The sequence below is a fragment of the Callorhinus ursinus genome, unplaced genomic scaffold (genome assembly GCF_003265705.2).
Source record: "Callorhinus ursinus isolate GAN/ISIS: 27379988/994484 unplaced genomic scaffold, GSC_fseal_2.0 scaffold80, whole genome shotgun sequence".
Lineage (NCBI taxonomy): Eukaryota > Metazoa > Chordata > Mammalia > Carnivora > Otariidae > Callorhinus > Callorhinus ursinus.
This window is the reverse complement of record NW_027397142.1, coordinates 3310127-3327299: the sequence shown is the minus strand read 5'-3', so window position 1 is coordinate 3327299 and position 17173 is coordinate 3310127. Positions and strand designations below refer to the sequence as shown.

Here is a 17173-nt window from a genome sequence, read left to right as displayed (position 1 = left end):
CACAAAAGCAGCAAAATTAAGTATATCTATAAAAATTCAATGAAGGGACTCACAAAATAAAAGAATGTAAAGTATGACACCATATACCTAAAATATGTGGCAGGAGAGAGGAGTAAAAATTTCGTGCTTCTAGAATGCGTTCAAATTAATATGGAATTCCATATGCATAAATGCTATATATAAATCTAATGGTAACCACAAATCAAAAACCGGTAAAAGATATGCAAAAATTAAGAGAAAGGAATCCAAGGATATCATTAAAGACCAACAAACCATGAAAGAAGAGAGCAAGAAAGGAACAGAGAAGAACTAGAAAACAACCATAAAGTAACAAAATGGCAATAAGTATATACCTCTCAGTGATTACTTTGAGTGTAAATGGACTAAACAATCAAAAGACACAAAGTGACGGAATGGATAAAAAAGCGAGACCCATCTGTATGTACCCATCATTTAAGATCTAAAGACACATGCAGACTTGAAAGTGAAAGGATGGAAAAGTATGAAAACTGAAGTGAAAAGCAACCTGGGGTAGCAGTACTTTATATTGGACAAAACAGACTTTAAAAGAAGACTGTAACAAGAGACAGACAAGGACACTATATAATCATAAAGAGAACAATCCAACAAGATATAATCATAAATATTTATGCACCTAACTTGGAAGCCCCCAAATACATAAAGTAGCTAATAACAAATATAAAGGAAATAATCAATAGTAATAAGAGTAGGGGATTTTAACAACCCACTTACATTAATAGATAGATGATCCAAACAGAAAATCAACAAGGAAACATTGGCCTTGAATAAAATAATGGACCAGATGGATCTAACAGATATATTCAGAACATTCCATTCTAAAACATCAGAATACACATTCTTTTCAAGTGCACATGGAACATTCTCCAGAATGATTTACAAATTAGGCTGCAAAACAAGTCTTGACAAATTCAAAAGATCAAAGTCATACCATGCATCTTTTCTGATCACACTATGAAAACAGAAAGCAACCACAAGAAAAAAAAATCTGGAAAAACCACAAATAAATGGAGGTTAAATAACGTTTTAGTAATCAATGAATCAGTCAACCAAGAAATCAAAGAGGAAATCAAAAAATCTATGGAGACAAATGAAAACACAATGGTCCAAAATCTTTGGGATGCAGCAAAAGCTGTTCTAATAAGGAAGTTTATAGCAGTACGGGCCTACCCCAGAAAGCAAGAAAAATCTCAAATAACCGAAGCATATGCCTAAAGAAACCAGAAGAAAAAAGAACAACCAAAATCCGAAACCACAGAAGGAAGGAAATAATAAAGATTAGAGCAGAAATAAATGTAATAGAAACTAAAAACACAATAGAACAGATCAATGAAACCAGGAGCTGTTTCTTTGGAAAGATACAAATTTGATAAATTTTCAGCCAGACTCACCAAGAGAGAGAAAGAGAGAGAATGCAAACAAAATCAGAAATGAAAGAGCAGTACAACCAACATCACAGAAATAAATACATCAAAAAACTCCCAACAAACAAAAGTCCAGGACCAGATGGCTTCACAGGTGAATTCTACCAAACATTTAAAGAAGAGTGAATACCTACTCTTCTCAAATTATTCCAAAAGATAGAAGAGGAAGGAAAGCTTCCAAATTCATTCTATGAGGCCAGCATTACCCTGATACCAAAACCAGATAAAGACACCACAAAAACAATAAATAAATAAAGAGAACTACAGGCCAATATCTCTGATGAACACAGACACAAAAATCGTCAACAAAATACTAGCAAAACAAATCCAACAATACATTAAAAAAGTCATTCACCACAAACAAGTGGGATTTAGTCCTAGGATGCGAGGGGTTCAATCAATCAACGTGATACATCACATCAATAAGAGAAAGGATAAAAACCATATGATAATTTAAATAGATCCAGAAAAACCATTTGACAAAGTACAATATCCATTCATGATGGAAACCCTCAATAAAGTAGGACTATAGAGGGACCATAATTCAACATAATAAAGGCCTTAAATGAAAAACACACAGCCAACATCATCCTCAATGTTTATAGAAAACCCTAAAGACTCCACCAAAAAACTACTAGAACTGATAAATGAATTCAGTAAGGTCATAGATCACAAAATCAATACACAGGAATCTTGCATTTCATAATGGAGTAACAGGAAGGGAATTAAGACAAACAATCCCATTTACAATTGCACCAAAAAGAATTAAATACCTAGGAATAAACTTAACAAAGGAGATGAAAAACCTATACTCTGAATACTATAAAACACTGATGAAAGAAATTGAAAAAATGACCCAAACAAATGGAAAGATATCCCATGCTCACGGATTGGCAGGTGTGGGAACCTCAGGGCCACAACAGCTTACGTATAGACAGTCAGTGCCTGTTGCTTTATGGGCCACTCAAAAGGATCACCAGAGGCGTTTGAACTATATAAACCAGAAAAGTCCATTGATTGCTGCTCCCTGCCCCCACTCCATCTGAGGATACTTCGAGGCTGACGTGTAGAAATCTCCCTGCTGGCCGCACTCAGGACTCAGACACTGGGTTTATAATTTGCTCCAACCATCAACCTGTGTTTTTCTTTTGTTTCCATAGAAATGCATCTCCTTAATTACCTGACCGCTTGCTGAACGAGGCAGAGTCTATACCATGGCTAACATCACTTGCTGCACCTATATTAACTCCTCCTGGGAAGTAAAAACCCATCTAAATAAAATCAGGAAGAAAGTCTCATGGGCACAAGAGGCCTCTGACCACCACACACACCCCTTTTTTAAGGTGGATAGGACTGGTTTACTGATGTATTCTCTTGGATACTCACTGGGATCAGATCAACTTTAGAGGCTATCACCCCTGGTTACACTGTTACTACTCCTTGGAATACACTCCGGGATGAAATTAACGATGTCATGTATTGCCAAACTATGTGGGAAAATGTCTAAGTTCTCAAATAGGGAACTATTTATTAACACAAGGGGCCAAAAGTTACATCCTGCAATGTCAAATCCTTCCCTTCCAAGGTCCTGACTGCACCCTAAGTCAGTTGAAGTAGTTACAGAAGACAGACTTCTGTCCATGCTCCGTAGAAATGGAATGAAGGATTGACAATGGGAATTTATAACAGGAAAAATCTCAGCACGTCTGACTCTATGTTGCTTCTATTTCCCTTGCTGCCGTGACCTGCAGGTTAGAAACTTCTGCTTAGCCCTGCACGTACGTATGTTACAGCTAAGGTTTACAAAACCTGCTCTTTACCCAAAACGTACCTCAACCAAGGAGATAAGAAAGTAGCCAGAGTGGTGATCATCCCAATTCTTCAACTGAGGAATAGTTGTAGCTCAGGGAGGAACTAAAACCACGCCCCACAGGGTTAATGAGGTTGAAACTAGCAAAAGATTTAAAGCCTGTTTTTCAGAGAACTGTTTTGACCTAGTCAGCTGTTGTGTCTTTCAGACCCGGCTAACGAATCCACTAGCTGTCTCCGCAGCAGCCTGGGCTCAGGGTCAACTGATACGGTTCCTGCCTGGAACAGCTTCGCCCTGCGTTCCTTACCAAAGACAACAAGCCCAAGACTCTGTCCAGGTCATACCAGCTCTCAGAGTGCACCCACAGCCACTTCTCCCTGTCCTGAGATACCCTCCTGACATCAGGGCCTGAACTTGGTCTCCTCCTGATGTTACGTCTCTGCCCAGAGTAACCACTGAATGCACGTTAGGAGTATGTCTACTCTGTGTGCACGCTCCATCTTCTCTCAGGAATAATCATACATTCCCCACCTTTCTATCAAAATGCATGTAAGGGACTCTGGATTTTTCTCCTGCTTATGTCTATCGCAACATCACATTGGTTCCTTCAACTTGTACTTATTAGAATTCTTTTAGTCTCCATGCATCAGTGAAGCAAATGCTTTACCAAATGCAAAACGAGACAACCTAAGCCAAGCACATGTACTGACTGCTCCTCAGTTGGACTTCATATAGAACATGTATCACTCCTTAGCTTCCCACCATTAACGTTACAATGAGTTTCCCCCACCAAGGAACTCTGGGTGAAAAAATATATATGTTCATTCCTAGCCCCAGGGCAGATAAGCCAGGCATGCTGGCACCAAGGGACATGAAAACATAAGACTGATTGTCCGTGATCAGATTGATTGTCTGTGCTGAGGAAAGATTATTGATCAAACGGAGGAAGTGATAAAGGACAATTTAACTTTTAACATTTGTGGGCCCTGCTCCTGGGCTTCCAGGGAAGCTATACTTTAACATTTACCGGAGTCAAAATGACTTGGCAAAACCTCAGAGCATGGGCTCTATTTCTGTCCTGTGCATATACCGTACATCTGCTTTGTTTAAAATTGACCAAAAAGGGGCATTCCAAAATTAAAAAGAAAAAAAAAATCTCTCTGAGTCCCGTAAGATTAAAGTCATTCAGCCTTGCACATACTAAAATATAAAATAAAGAGAAAAAAATAAAGTCTGTAACCTTCTGGGAAGTCCTTTGTCACAATGATTTGTAACTCTTTATGAAAAAACCCACAAACATAGGCTATCAGATTGGATAAGAAAACAAGACCCATCGATATGCTGTCTGCAAGAGACTCAGTTTAGACCCAAAGCCATCCCCACATTGAAAGTGAGGGGGTGGAAAACCATTTACCATGCTAATGGACACCAAAAGAAAGCTGGGGTGGCAATCCTTATATCAGACAAATTAGATTTTAAAACAAAGACTGTAATAAGAGATGAGGAAGGACACTATATCCTACTTAAAGGGTCTATCCAACAAGAAGATCTAACAATTGTAAATATCTATGCCCCTAACATGGGAGCAGCCAATTATATAAGTCGATTAATAACAAAAGCAAAGAAACACATCGACAATACAATAATAGTGGGGGACTTTAACACCCCCCTGACTGAAATGAACAGATCATCTAAGCAAAAGATCAACAAGGAAATAAAGACTTTAAATGACACACTGGACCAAATGGACTTCACAGACATATTCAGAACATTCCATCCCAAAGCAACAGAATACACATTCTTCTGTAGTGCCCATGGGACATTCTCCAGAATAGATCACATCCTAGGTGACAAATCAGGTCTCAACCAGTACCAAAACATTGGGATCATTCCCTGCATATTTTCAGACCACAATGCTTTGAAACTAGAACTCAGTCACAAGAGGAAAGTCAGAAAGAACTCAAATCCATGGAGGCTAAAGAGCATCCTACTAAAGAATGAATGGGTCAATGAGGAAATTAAAGAAGAATTAAAAAAATTCATGGAAAAATATGAAAATGAAAATACAACTGTTCAAAATCTTTGGGATGCAGCAAAGGCAGTCCTAAGAGGAAAGTATATAGCAATACAAGCCTTTCTCAAGAAACAAGAAAGGTCTCAAATACACAACCTAACCCTACACCTAAAGGAGCTGGAGAAAAAAACAGCAAATAAAGCCTAAACCCAGCAGGAGAAGAGAAATCATAAAGATCAGAGCAGAAATCAATGAACTAGAAACCAAAAGAACAGTAGAACAGATCAACAAAACTAGGAGCTGGTTCTTTGAAAGAATTAACAAGATTGATAAACCCCTGGCCAGACTTATCAAAAAGAGAAATGACCCAAATCAACAAAATCATGAATGAAAGAGGAGAGATCCCAACCAACACCAAAGAAATACAATTAGAAGAACATATTATGAGCAATTCTATGCCAGCAAATTAGATAATCTGGAAGAAATGGCTGCATTCCTAGAGATGTATCAACTACCAAAACTGAACCAGGAAGAAGTAGAAAACCTGAACAGACCTATAACCACTAAGGAAATTGAAGCAGTCATCAAAAATCTCCCAACAAGAGCCCAGCGCCAGATGGCTTCCCAGGGGAATTCTATCACACATTTCAAGAAGAATTAATACCTATTCTCCTGAAACTGTTCCAAAAAATAGAAATGGAAGGAAAACTTCCAAACTCGTTTTATGAGGCCACCATTACCTTGATCCCCAAACCAGACAAAGACCCCATCAAAAAGGAGAATTACAGACCAATATCCTTGATGAACATGGATGCAAAAATTCTCACCAAAATACTAGCCAATAGGATCCAACAGTCCATTAAAAGGATTATTCACCACAACCAAGTGGGATTTATCCCTGGGCTGCAATGTTGGTTCAACATCCGCAAATCAATCGATGTGATACAATGCATTGATAAAAGAAAGAACAAGAACCATATGATCCTCTCAATAGATGCAGAAAAAGCATTTGACAAACTATAGCAACCTTTCTTGATCAAAACTCTTCAGAGTATAGGGATAGAGGGTACATACCTCAATATCATAAAAGCCATCTATGAAAAACCCAAAGCGAATATCATTCTCAATGGGGAAAAACTGAGAGCTTTCCCCCTAAGGTCAGGAACGTGGCAGGGATGTCGACTCTCACCACTGCTATTCAACATAGTATAGAAATCCTAGCCACAGAACTCAGACAACAAAAAGAAATAAAAGGCATCCAAATCGGCAAAGAAGTCAAAATCTCACTCTTTGCAGATGATATGATATTTTATGTGGGAAACCCAAAAGACTCCACCCCAAAACTGCTAGAACTCATACAGGAATTCAGTAAAGTGGCAGGATATAAAATCAATGCACAGAAATCAGTGGCATTCCTATACACCGACAAGACAGAAGAAAGAGAAATTAAGGAGTCGATCCCATTTACAACTGCACCCAAAACCATAAGATACCTAGGAATAAATCTAACCAAAGAGACAAAGAATCTGTACTCAGAAAGCTATAAAATACTCACGAAAGAAATTGAGGAAGACAGAAAGAAATGGAAAAACGTTCCACGCTTATGGATTGGCAGAATAAACACTGTGAAGATGTCAATGCTACCTAGAGCAATCTACACATTCAAAGCAATCCCCATCAAAATACCAACCACTTTTTTCAAAGAAATGGAACAAATAATCCTAAAATTTGTATGGAATGAGAAAAGACCCAAATAGCCAGAGGAATGTTGAAAAAGAAGAACAAAGCTGGCGGCATCACAATTCCGGACTTCCAGCTCTATTACAAAGCTGTCATCATCAAGACAGTATGGTACTGGCACAAAAACAGACACATAGATCAATGGAACAGAATCGAGAGCCCAGAAATTGGACCCTCAACTCTATGGTCAACTCATCTTGGACAAAGCAGGAATGAATGTCCAATGGAAAAAAGTCTCTTCAACAAAGGGTGTTGGGAAAATTGGACAGCCCCATGCAGAAGAATGAAACTGGACCATTTCCTTACACCACACACAAAAATAGACTCCAAATGGTTGAAAGACCTAAATGTGAGACAGGAGTCCGTCAAAATCCTAAAGAAGAACACAGGCAGGAACCTGTTTGACCTCAGCCGCAGCAACTTCTTCCTAGAAACATCGCCAAAGGCAAGGGAAGGGCAAAAATGAACTATTGGGACTTTATCAAGATAAAAAGCTTTTGCACAGGAAAAGAAACAGTCCACAAAACCAAAAGACAACCGACAGAATGGGAGAAAATATTTGCAAATGACAGATCAGATAAAGGACTAGTATCCAAAATTTATAAAGAACTTATCAAACTACACCCAAAGAACAATTGATCCAATCAAGAAATGGGCAGAAGACATGAACAGACATTTTTCCAAAGAAGACATCCAAATGGCCAACAGACACATGAAAAAGTGCTCAACGTCGCACGGCATCAGGGAAATCCAAATCAAAACTTCAATGAGATACCACCTCACACCCGTCAGAATGGCTAAGATTAACAAGTCAGGAAACGACAGATGTTGGCGGGGGTGTGGAGAAAGGGGAATCCTCCTACACTGTTGGTGGGAATGCAAGCTGGTGCAGCCACTCTGGAAAACAGTGTGGAGGTTCCTCAAACAGTTGAAAATAGAGCTACCATACGATCCAGCAATTGCACTACTGGGTATTTACCCCAAGGATACAAATGTAAGGGTCCGAAGGGGTACGTGCAACCCGATGTTTGTGGCAGCAACATCCACAACAGCCAAACTGTGGAAAGAGCCAAGATGTCCATCAACAGATGAATGGATAAAGAAGAGGTGGTATATATACACAATGGAATATTATGCAGCCATCAAAAGGAATGAGATCTTGCCATTTGCAATGACGTGGATGGAACTGGAGGGTGTTATGCTGAGCGAAATAAGTCAATCAGAGAAAGACATGTATCATATGACCTCACTGATATGAGGAATTCTTAATCTCAGGAAACAAACTGAGGGTTGCTGGAGTGATGGGGGGTCGGAGGGATGGGGTGGCTGGGTGATAGACAATGGGGAGGGTATGTGCTATGGTGAGTGCTGTGAATTGTGTAAGACTGTTGAATCACAGACCTGTACCTCTGAAATAAATAATACATTATATGTTAAAAAAAAAAAAGATAGCAGGAGAGGAAGAATGAAGGGGCGGGTATCAGAGGGGGAGACAAACCATGAGAGACAACGGACTCTGAGAAACAAACTGCGGGTTCTAGAGAGGAGGGGCGTGGGGGGATGGGTTAGCCTGGTGATGGGTATTAAGGAGGGCACATTCTGCATGGAGCACTGGGTGTTATACGCCAACAATGAATCATGGAACACTACATCAAAAACTAATGATGTAATGTATGGTTATTAACAAAATAATACAAAAAGAAATAAGAAAATAAAAAAAATAAAAAAACCCACAAGCATATATAATCCTGCACCACATGGTCCTTCCCCAGAGCCCTCTCTTCTTTGTGAAGACTGTGTTGTCCTGGGGCAGTGGTCTTAACTTGGGTTCCAGTAAGAGTCTTCCTTTCTTTTTAAAATTTTTAAAAAAGGTTTGTTCATTTTGCATTGATAACTTCTCTTCCTTAGAAGGATGCCTTTTTGTACGGAAAGTTATCTAGAGAAGGAACGAGGGCATGTTAATTATGCTGGTTCCTTTACACACACACACACACACACACCCCACAGGCACACAATCTATTTTCCCCAGAAAAACATTTGAACTTTTGAAAGTCTGTGCCTATGTTAATAAAAAGCAAAGTTACTTTCTAGGTTTGGATATAACAGTATCAGAACTTAAGAACTGGTTACAAATCCCACAATTCATAGCTAAACTGCAAATACGTCCTGCATATGCAAAACTACTCATTTTAACAGCTCCTGAAAACGAGCAACCCTTGCTTTTGTGTTCAGTGAAGCCCAGGAAACAAAAACAGCCTCTTTGAAATAGTACCTTAACATGATGCACGGAAGAGATAAAAGATCGCACACATGCTAATCCCAAAGATAATTACATCACGGAGTTTCAGCACAGATGGACGAATTTACAGATGCTAGTTAAATGCTCAATTAGCCCGAAGAGAAGCACCTGTAAGAACACCGTTCTGGAATGCAGCACCCAACTGCACGGAATGATAGACTCAAACTATCAGTGATGGTCTGGAACCGGAGGCCTGGCGTGAGAGCACAGCCACGGTGAAGGCTGTCGGGGTCCCTTCTCAATGCCCGAGTTCAAGCAGGGCATGGTTTCTACCCAGAGAAGCCGCCTCAAAGGAGGGAAGGCTGCCTGGAGTCCACATTACCTGAGGTTTCCCAAATCGCTGACTGGTGGAGGCTGTGCGGTGGTCAGGTGTCCCGGGCATGCCCTCTCCGCAAGGCTGGGCTCTGCCTCTGGAAGCCCCCCGCGGGTTCTCTGGGACCTTGGACGTTCGCCAGTTCACCAGCTGGGTCTAGGAGTGAATCAAGGCCCGTGTGAGAGCAAAGGACACACAGCCCTGGGTTGGAAGAGTGAATTTGCCCTTCCGTGATCTTGAGCATTTTCGTTAACGCTTGACAGCAGTTTCCTTACCCCACACAGGCCCACGGCGAGGACGCGTCCGTGGTCACCACTGTGCCTCCGCGGCCGCAGGGTCTCCGCCCACCGTCCCCGAGCAAGTCCTCAGTGAGGCCTCTCCCCGCCCGGCCTGACACCTGCCGCGCCACCGTGCTTTTCCGAGGCCGCGCTGGGCCCCCATCGCCCCGTGGGCGCCCCCCCCGTGGGGCCCCCCGCCCCGTCTCCCGTGCGGCTCGCCACGGCTTCGGCTCCCGACGCGCGGGGAGGCTGCTGGCGGGTGTGCCCGGCGCTGCTTTCAGGCCCTCGCGCCCCTGCGCTCTCCGCGCCCGCAGCCCTGCACGCAGCCCCTGGGTGTCCCACCTCCGGTCCTTCCTCCGCGCCGCGGCCGCCCCTGCTCGCGGGAGCCCGCCCTTCCACGCCCTGCCTGTGCCGCCTGTGCCGCCTGTGCCGCCTGCGCTCGAGCGGAGCTGGGCGCGGGCTGCGGCACCTCCCCTCCCCGGGCTCCCACGCCGCTACCGCGGCCTCCCCGCCGCCTGCCAGGCCCCGGCACCCGCGTGCCACTTACCGAAGCACCGCCGGCGGGCGTGCGGCCCAGCGCTGCGCCTCTGCTGCCCTCTGCGGGCTGCGTCCACGCGTGGCCCCCGGAGGCGGGGAGGGGCCTTGCCGGGCACCTGCGGGTGCGGGCGGGAGGGCTGCTGCTGCGGGGCGGGGCGGAGGGGGCTCGCTGTGGGTGCGCGAGGTGGGGGCGGGGGCGGGGGCGGAGGGGGGGATCCGCTCGGGGGGCGGGGCTGGCGGGAGAGCTCTGTCGTCCGCTGCTGGGAGGGAGGCCCTGGTCCTGCCCCTGGGGGCCCGGGCGGGGGGTCAGGCTTCCCAGGGCCTTCTCAGGCGTGTGGGCTGGAGGGGGCCCAGCGCCCGCCAGCCTGGCGGGAAGCAGGACTAACGCGATGAGGGGCTTGCACACGTTGACACGGAGGGCGCGTTTCACGCGATCGGAGCCGCTTAGGGACCCTCGGTCGGCCAGCACATCGCCCATTGACTGGAGCCCCAAGGTTCACGTGGCTTGTCCATGGCCACTGAGCTGTTTCCGGAACTTCTCACTGGGAAGAGAGGCCCCACTGCCAGCGCCTGGAAACCTGTTGCCCAAAGACTTTTCAGGATGTAGTTTAAGAAACTGTTGAAATGCATATTGTCAGGGCTTTTTCAGCTCTTTTGGTTAAAGATTTAAGAAAACAAATCCTAGACGTTCTGAACATTAGTTCCACTTTATGGACTGCTTACTGCGGGCTAAGCATGACTTTAGGAATTCCCACCCATCGCTCACGTCCTTGTCCCTTTGAGTGACTATGTTCCACCAAGGAGAGGCACGACGCTCTGAGAGGTCAGGACACTTGCCCCAGGACGGAGGGCAGCAGAGACCTGGAGAGTAGCCGGCTCATGGGACTCAACACTTGGGTTCTGCCCACTGGCCCCACCTCTCGGTCCTCTCCTCATTGGAACTGTCCTCTCTGGGGGGCAGGTGCCGGGCCCAGCGGCCACCCCAGCTCCCGCGTGAGGCCGCTCCCTGCACGCCCGGCCCAAGCAGCAATCCCGCTCCCTGACGTCAGAACTGTGCCTGTCCAGCGGTCCTGGGAGGTGGCAGAGGGCCTGTGGGTGAGTGTGGCCACGACCTCCTGGGGGGCATGGGCCCATGATGGTGTTCCACCAAGAGCCCACAGCCCTCCGAGAATCTTACTGGGGATTTTACTTTCCAGGAGCGGCAGGATATCTTGTTAAACCCCGTTGTTGGGGGTAAAGATGGCTTTCTTGTGACAAGCCAGGACTTCTTCAGGTGATGACGACGAAAGTGACTTCACAGATGGCAAAGCCCATTAGGAGACGTTTACTGTGTGTTCTTTCAGGGGACGCCCGTGAGAAACACCCCTTCGCTATGGCCAGCACGCTGTCCTCCCCGGAATACTGTGACAGACACTGGGGTGGGCCCTGACCGTCCTCCTCACCACCAGAAGCTCAGCCTCTGAGCCTCTGGGCAGAGCCGTGGCTGTGTCACCGAAACTGGCCCATCTTTGGGAGGTGGCTGTGCTGGGGGCAGGAGGGTGTCTGGGTAGGTTGGGGAGGGCTAAATCAAGTGAGGGCAGGTTGATTTAAGCCTGTGTTCCCACATCGCCAGCAGTGACTCACCCCTCATGTGTGTCTCCGGCATCCAGGCCCTGAGCTAGCCAGACGGAGGTCCCCTGCAGAGGCACCCCAATTCCCACTGGCCCTTGGCCGGGCCTTGTGCTGGCCTCCAGCCCCTGCTGGCTCCAGTCGTCTTGGAACTGACGACCACGTGGGACTTCACTTACAGAGATCTGAACCCACCAGCGCAGAGGCTGGGATGCTGTCTTCCTCCATCTACTCTCCTCCACTTAAAGCAGCCCCGTGCTTTGGGGGGGAAGAATCGGATCACCGAAAGAAACAAGTTCAGCAGAGGGGATCTGCACCACCAATGACTGAAGTCATGTGACAGGCACGTCCTGGGTCAGGAGACCGTCTGGCTGCTCCAGCATTGCCTTGGCCTCAGGTGACTGGAGTGAGGACCCGAGGTCATGCAGGCCAGCCTGAGTGTTAGAAACGTTTTTGATTATTGGCTATACGACAGGCCACGGACGCAGGTCTTTTAGAAACAGCTGCTTTGTCACGGGGCTAAAGTGCTATGTGAAGGCTCTGGCCTGGTCGCCAGAGTGTATGGCCTTCCAGAATTCCCCATGAGCCGGCCCTGCCCCACCTGGCCTGGAATCCCCGGGGGACCTAGGCCCTGGGTCCAGATGCCTACAAACATCCTGTCCTGTCTGGAAGCCAGGAATGGCAGCCCTGCAGGGACATCTGCCCACCCCAGAGAGCTGGAGGGGACTGGGAGCAGGGAGACCTCGGGGCTCAGGCTCCTGTGTGTCCTGTGTCTGCACGTGGGAGTCCCCGGGACCCGTGGTGGGCTCGGGTGGGGGGGACGGGCAGCAGGTGTGGCCCAGAGTCTTGGCCTTTCCTGATTCCAAGGGCAGCGTCTCCGGAATTTCTCCTGCTTCCTGCGCTTTTCCATGGCTCCTCGTGCGTCACGTACATTTTGCTGAATTTTCACAGCTGCCTGGTGCAGCCACAAAGACCGTTGCCGTTGTCCTATTTTACTGTGAAAAATGGGACCCAGAGATGTCGAGAGGCTTGACAGGGACGCAAGGACGGAGCTGGATGGGGCAGTGGTGCAGGGGGCTCAGCTTCCCCGCCTCCCGCCCACCCCAGGCCACACTGCTGAGCCCTCGAAGACCCACCTTGCCGGTGTTAAGCATGGAGGGGGTGACCTGTGGGCCAGGAAGGAAGCAGCCAGAGAGATGAACGGTGCTTCCTGACTCACCCCAAACTTGCACTCTGTCCCCAGCTTGGTGCTTGGAGACAGTGGCGACAGCTGTTGGAGTTTGTCCGGTTTTGGTTTTTGCTTTAGGGAAGGAAAGTGCCAAAAAAAGGGATTTGTACCAGGTGATAAGATTTGCAAGCAGGTGCCTTCAATCGTCCTCAGTGCTAGAGAGAGTGAGGGACTCAGGCCCCTCGCCCTGCCGAACCGAGCAGGAGTTGGACGCATCTCTGAACTCGTTGTTGGCCCAGAAACTGGACATTGACACCCACTTCCACCAAGTCTGGCTCCGTGTTGGCCTGAGGCTTGGGACTCCTAAGCTGGGAGGCAGAGAGCTCCAGAGGCACCCGCGAGGGCTGGAGCCCTGGCCTTTGGAGCCGATACCCCGAGAAAACCCAGCGGGGGGAAGAGGCCCACGGCGTTGCTGCTGACTTCCCCTGGGTTTGGGGGCAGCACCCATGACCCACCCGGGCTTTAGATCCCCTTTCTGACGAGAGGCTGATGGTGAATGGCAGTTTTGCAGCTTGTGGTTTGCAGAAGGGCCCATCTGGGAAGCTCCACTTGGAGGCAGTCCCCCTGGAGTGGGGACCGCTGCTCAATCCGCTCCCCTCCTCCCTCTGCTCTCCCTCTTCCCCGTCCCTCTCCCCTCCTGACCCCAGGGGCGCCATGCGCCCCTGGACAACTCCTCTCCAACACCTACTTTCTGGCAGGAGGAAAATAAACACAGACCCCCTGCCAGGAACTGACCACGTCCTCCCCAAATTCGTAAGTTGAAATCTTACGCCCGGTGTGGTGGTGGCAGGAGGTGGGACGGTGGGGAGGTAATTAGGTTTAGATGAGGTCATGAAGGTGGGACGTCCATGAAGCGGTTGGTGCCCTTAGAAGAAGAGAGAGTGCCCTCCCTGCCCTGTCCCCTGCCCTGTCTGCCCACGGGGACTAGGAACCAGGAGGAGAGCTCTCACCAGGAACCGATCAGCTGGCACCTCCATCTTGGACTTGGACTCCCAGCCTCCAGAACTGGGAGAAATACATTCCCGTTGGTTAAGCCGCCAGCCTGTTGTATATTGTTCTGGAAGCCTGAGCAGACACCACCCAAGGGAGAGAAGCAGAGGCTGCTGGCTCAGAGCCGGCTGGAGCGCGGGCTCTGCCGCTGTCGTGCGCGCTCGGTGGGGACGCAGAGGCAGGCACGGGGGTGGGACGGCCTCACGGTGGAAAAGGGGGTCAGGGGCGCCCCGCCGGGGGCCGTGAGCGCAGGGACGCCGGGGCGGCTGACTGGAAGCAGGATCCTACAGGTCTGGCCGGGGGGAGTGGATCTGGCTTTCCCATCGGCCCTCAGCTGGAGGCAGGGCTGGGGGGGGCGGTGGTGCGCAGCTGGCCCTTACCGATCAAGTCTGGTCGTTTGGGGCTGATGGCTGCGTGTTGTGGGTCGGAGTTCTGCATTTATAGATGATCTGGACATTCCTGTCTGCATAGCCAGTCTCTCACCAGGCTTCCCGGGCTCTCCTGTGATCATCTTAAGAGCTCACATGGTGTGCTAATGGAGGGGGCGCCAAGGGAGTCTCTGAAATGCCCCTCTAGTCTCTCTGTGACACTGGGGTTTTAACAGGGGCTTCCAGAAGGCAATCAGCCCATCACGAAATCATTCTGGGACTGCTAGGTCGAGGCGGGAGAGGGAGGGGTGTACATGTTTTCAGGCCAGTGGGGAGAGTGCCCCCCACATGCACACCTCTGAGAATGTGAGAGCCCATGTCCTAGGAGATGCCAAAGAGGAATCCCCAACACATGGAGGTTTTTCTAGAGTTTTCTAGTGGGCCATGTTACAGTCTCAACTGAGAGCCAATTTTGTTCTTTGTGTTAGGGAATATCTCTGTCTTCACCCTAAAACCTAAAAGAGTCAACTCAAATTCATTTTCTCTGGTTGACTCGGGACTTCGATCTATTTGGTTGGTCCTATCCTTCTTGCTATTGATACCCTGCCGCCACGGATCTGGTTTTCCTTTGCTGCACACCAGGAGGCTCTTAGGGATGTGCGCCCGTCTTGGGTAGGGCTCGATAAGTACTTTAAAAGACATCAAGCTTTGCACACTTTCTAAGGAGGGCTGGCAGAGGATAAGCAAGAAAAGAGCTATCCGAGTGGTAAAATAGCGTTTTATTCCATGGATGAGCAAATGCTACCATGCCACATTCTCCCGTCCCCCTGCCAGATCTCGCGGCCAAAGCTGGCTTCCCCTGTCAGGCCTCACTGGCTTTGCAGCCGGTCAAGCCCACTGACGTAGCGGAAACACGGTCACGTGGCAGCCAGAGTGGGTCCTGCCGCTCACATGCTGGTCCTTTTCACACACGGTGACGTCTCGCCCGAACAAATCTGTGATGGAGACCTTCCAGCTGCACTAACCGCAACCGACATCCAAAACTCACATGGAGGAAACCCAAACCCCCAAATGCCAAAAAGCTACATGGACAAATCTTCTCTGCTGATGGGACATCGAGGACCCCCCCCCCCCGCCCCCGCCGGCAGGACCGGAAGCTGGAGACGTCAGTACTGACATTCAGGTTGTCGACAAGCTCCAAAGGAAACAGCAGTGATGGATAGGTTTCTAACTAGCACTTGTGGGGAGTGCAGGTCAGCCACCGAGTGTCGGCATGCAGACGACAAGGTGAAAGCCGGTACAGGGGCAGCGCCGATCCGGTCTTTATGCACAACACAACGGAATATACACTGGGGTGCCGGCTGTACATTCGGTCAGGGGACCTCTTACACGTTGACAGGCTGCCTGCACGTGGTGCTGAGGGCACTGAGCCGTCCCCAGGGCGGGAGGCGGCCGCACACACCCACGCGTCCCCAGAGGATGCCTGTCCCCTGCACATGCGACAGACCCAGGGGTGGAGTCAACCCTTTGTCTTTTTTTTTTTTTTTTAACCTAATGCCATCTGAAAAGCCTCAACAACTCATCAAGGGGGGAAAGGATGGGCTTCAAGACATACAGAGATCGTGTGAGTCTAAGCCAAATCCTAATGCAACTTTGGGGGAAAGAAGTTTTATTGATGACTTTTGTTTTAGTGAATGGTATTGGATGTCTTTCCCCCCCCTCAGTTTTTTGAAATTTCTCCACGAAGTCTCAAGACAATCTTGAGGAGAGAGCAGTTAGTTAGTTCTGATCTGTTTATCCAAACGAGTGCAAAGCCTACACACTGACTGAAGAACACAAAGCAAAACAAAGCCAAAAAAAAAAAAAAAAAAGAAGAAGAAGAAAGAAAGAAGAAAGGAAGAAAGCAAGCACAGCAAACAACCCTCAGTGTCAGGTAAAAACCATAGAAAAATACGAATTAATTCCATAAGGTTAACCATTAGCATTAGCTACAGTAATACTCTGTGCAGCCCCTTAAAATGCCGAATCTCCTAATTACAGAAAGGAGCAAAAGCCAATCTATGGACAAGTACTGTTACAATAATTGTGCTATAGTTGTCTCCACGGCGCGGTTCTGTCCGACAGGGTGGGCGCTGCTGCTGCGGGCGCGGCTCGCGAGCGAGGGGGGGGCCTTGGCGCTGCTGCGAGGCAGCTGGACAGGAGGGCCAGTCTCTTCGCGGCGTCCTCTGCTCTGTTCCTTGGGGAGGGGCCGTGGGCTGCGCCAGTCACTCTGGGGCCGGGAGGAGGCGAGGCCGCGGCGGCTCCAGGTGCCTGGGAGCCCTGGTGAGCGATGACGCGCCTCGGCCTGGGAAGGAGCCGGTTTCCGAAGCAAAACCGCCTTCGGGACGTAAGACACACATGCTATGGGAAGTCCCACTTCTTGCCCCCGCCCCCACCTCTGCGGGGGAGGGAGGCGGGTCCCGGCTGCGCGCGGTCCTGGGAGGGCCCCCCCCCCCCCCCCCCCCCCCCCCCCCCGGGCCGGGGCC

General features: G+C 48.5%; 1 long non-coding RNA gene across 3 annotated transcripts in view; it reads right to left on the bottom strand.

Annotated features, from left to right (window-relative positions):
• The window catches only part of LOC141371604 (uncharacterized), a 31829-nt gene extending 21919 nt beyond the window's left edge, over nt 1-9910 (bottom strand). For all 3 annotated transcript variants that reach the window (XR_012376687.1, XR_012376686.1, XR_012376685.1), the window contains exon 1: nt 9649-9910. This is a non-coding gene — a long non-coding RNA (uncharacterized lncRNA). The remainder of the gene's footprint in view (nt 1-9648) is intronic.
• Nucleotides 9911-17173: the final 7263 nt, after the last annotated feature.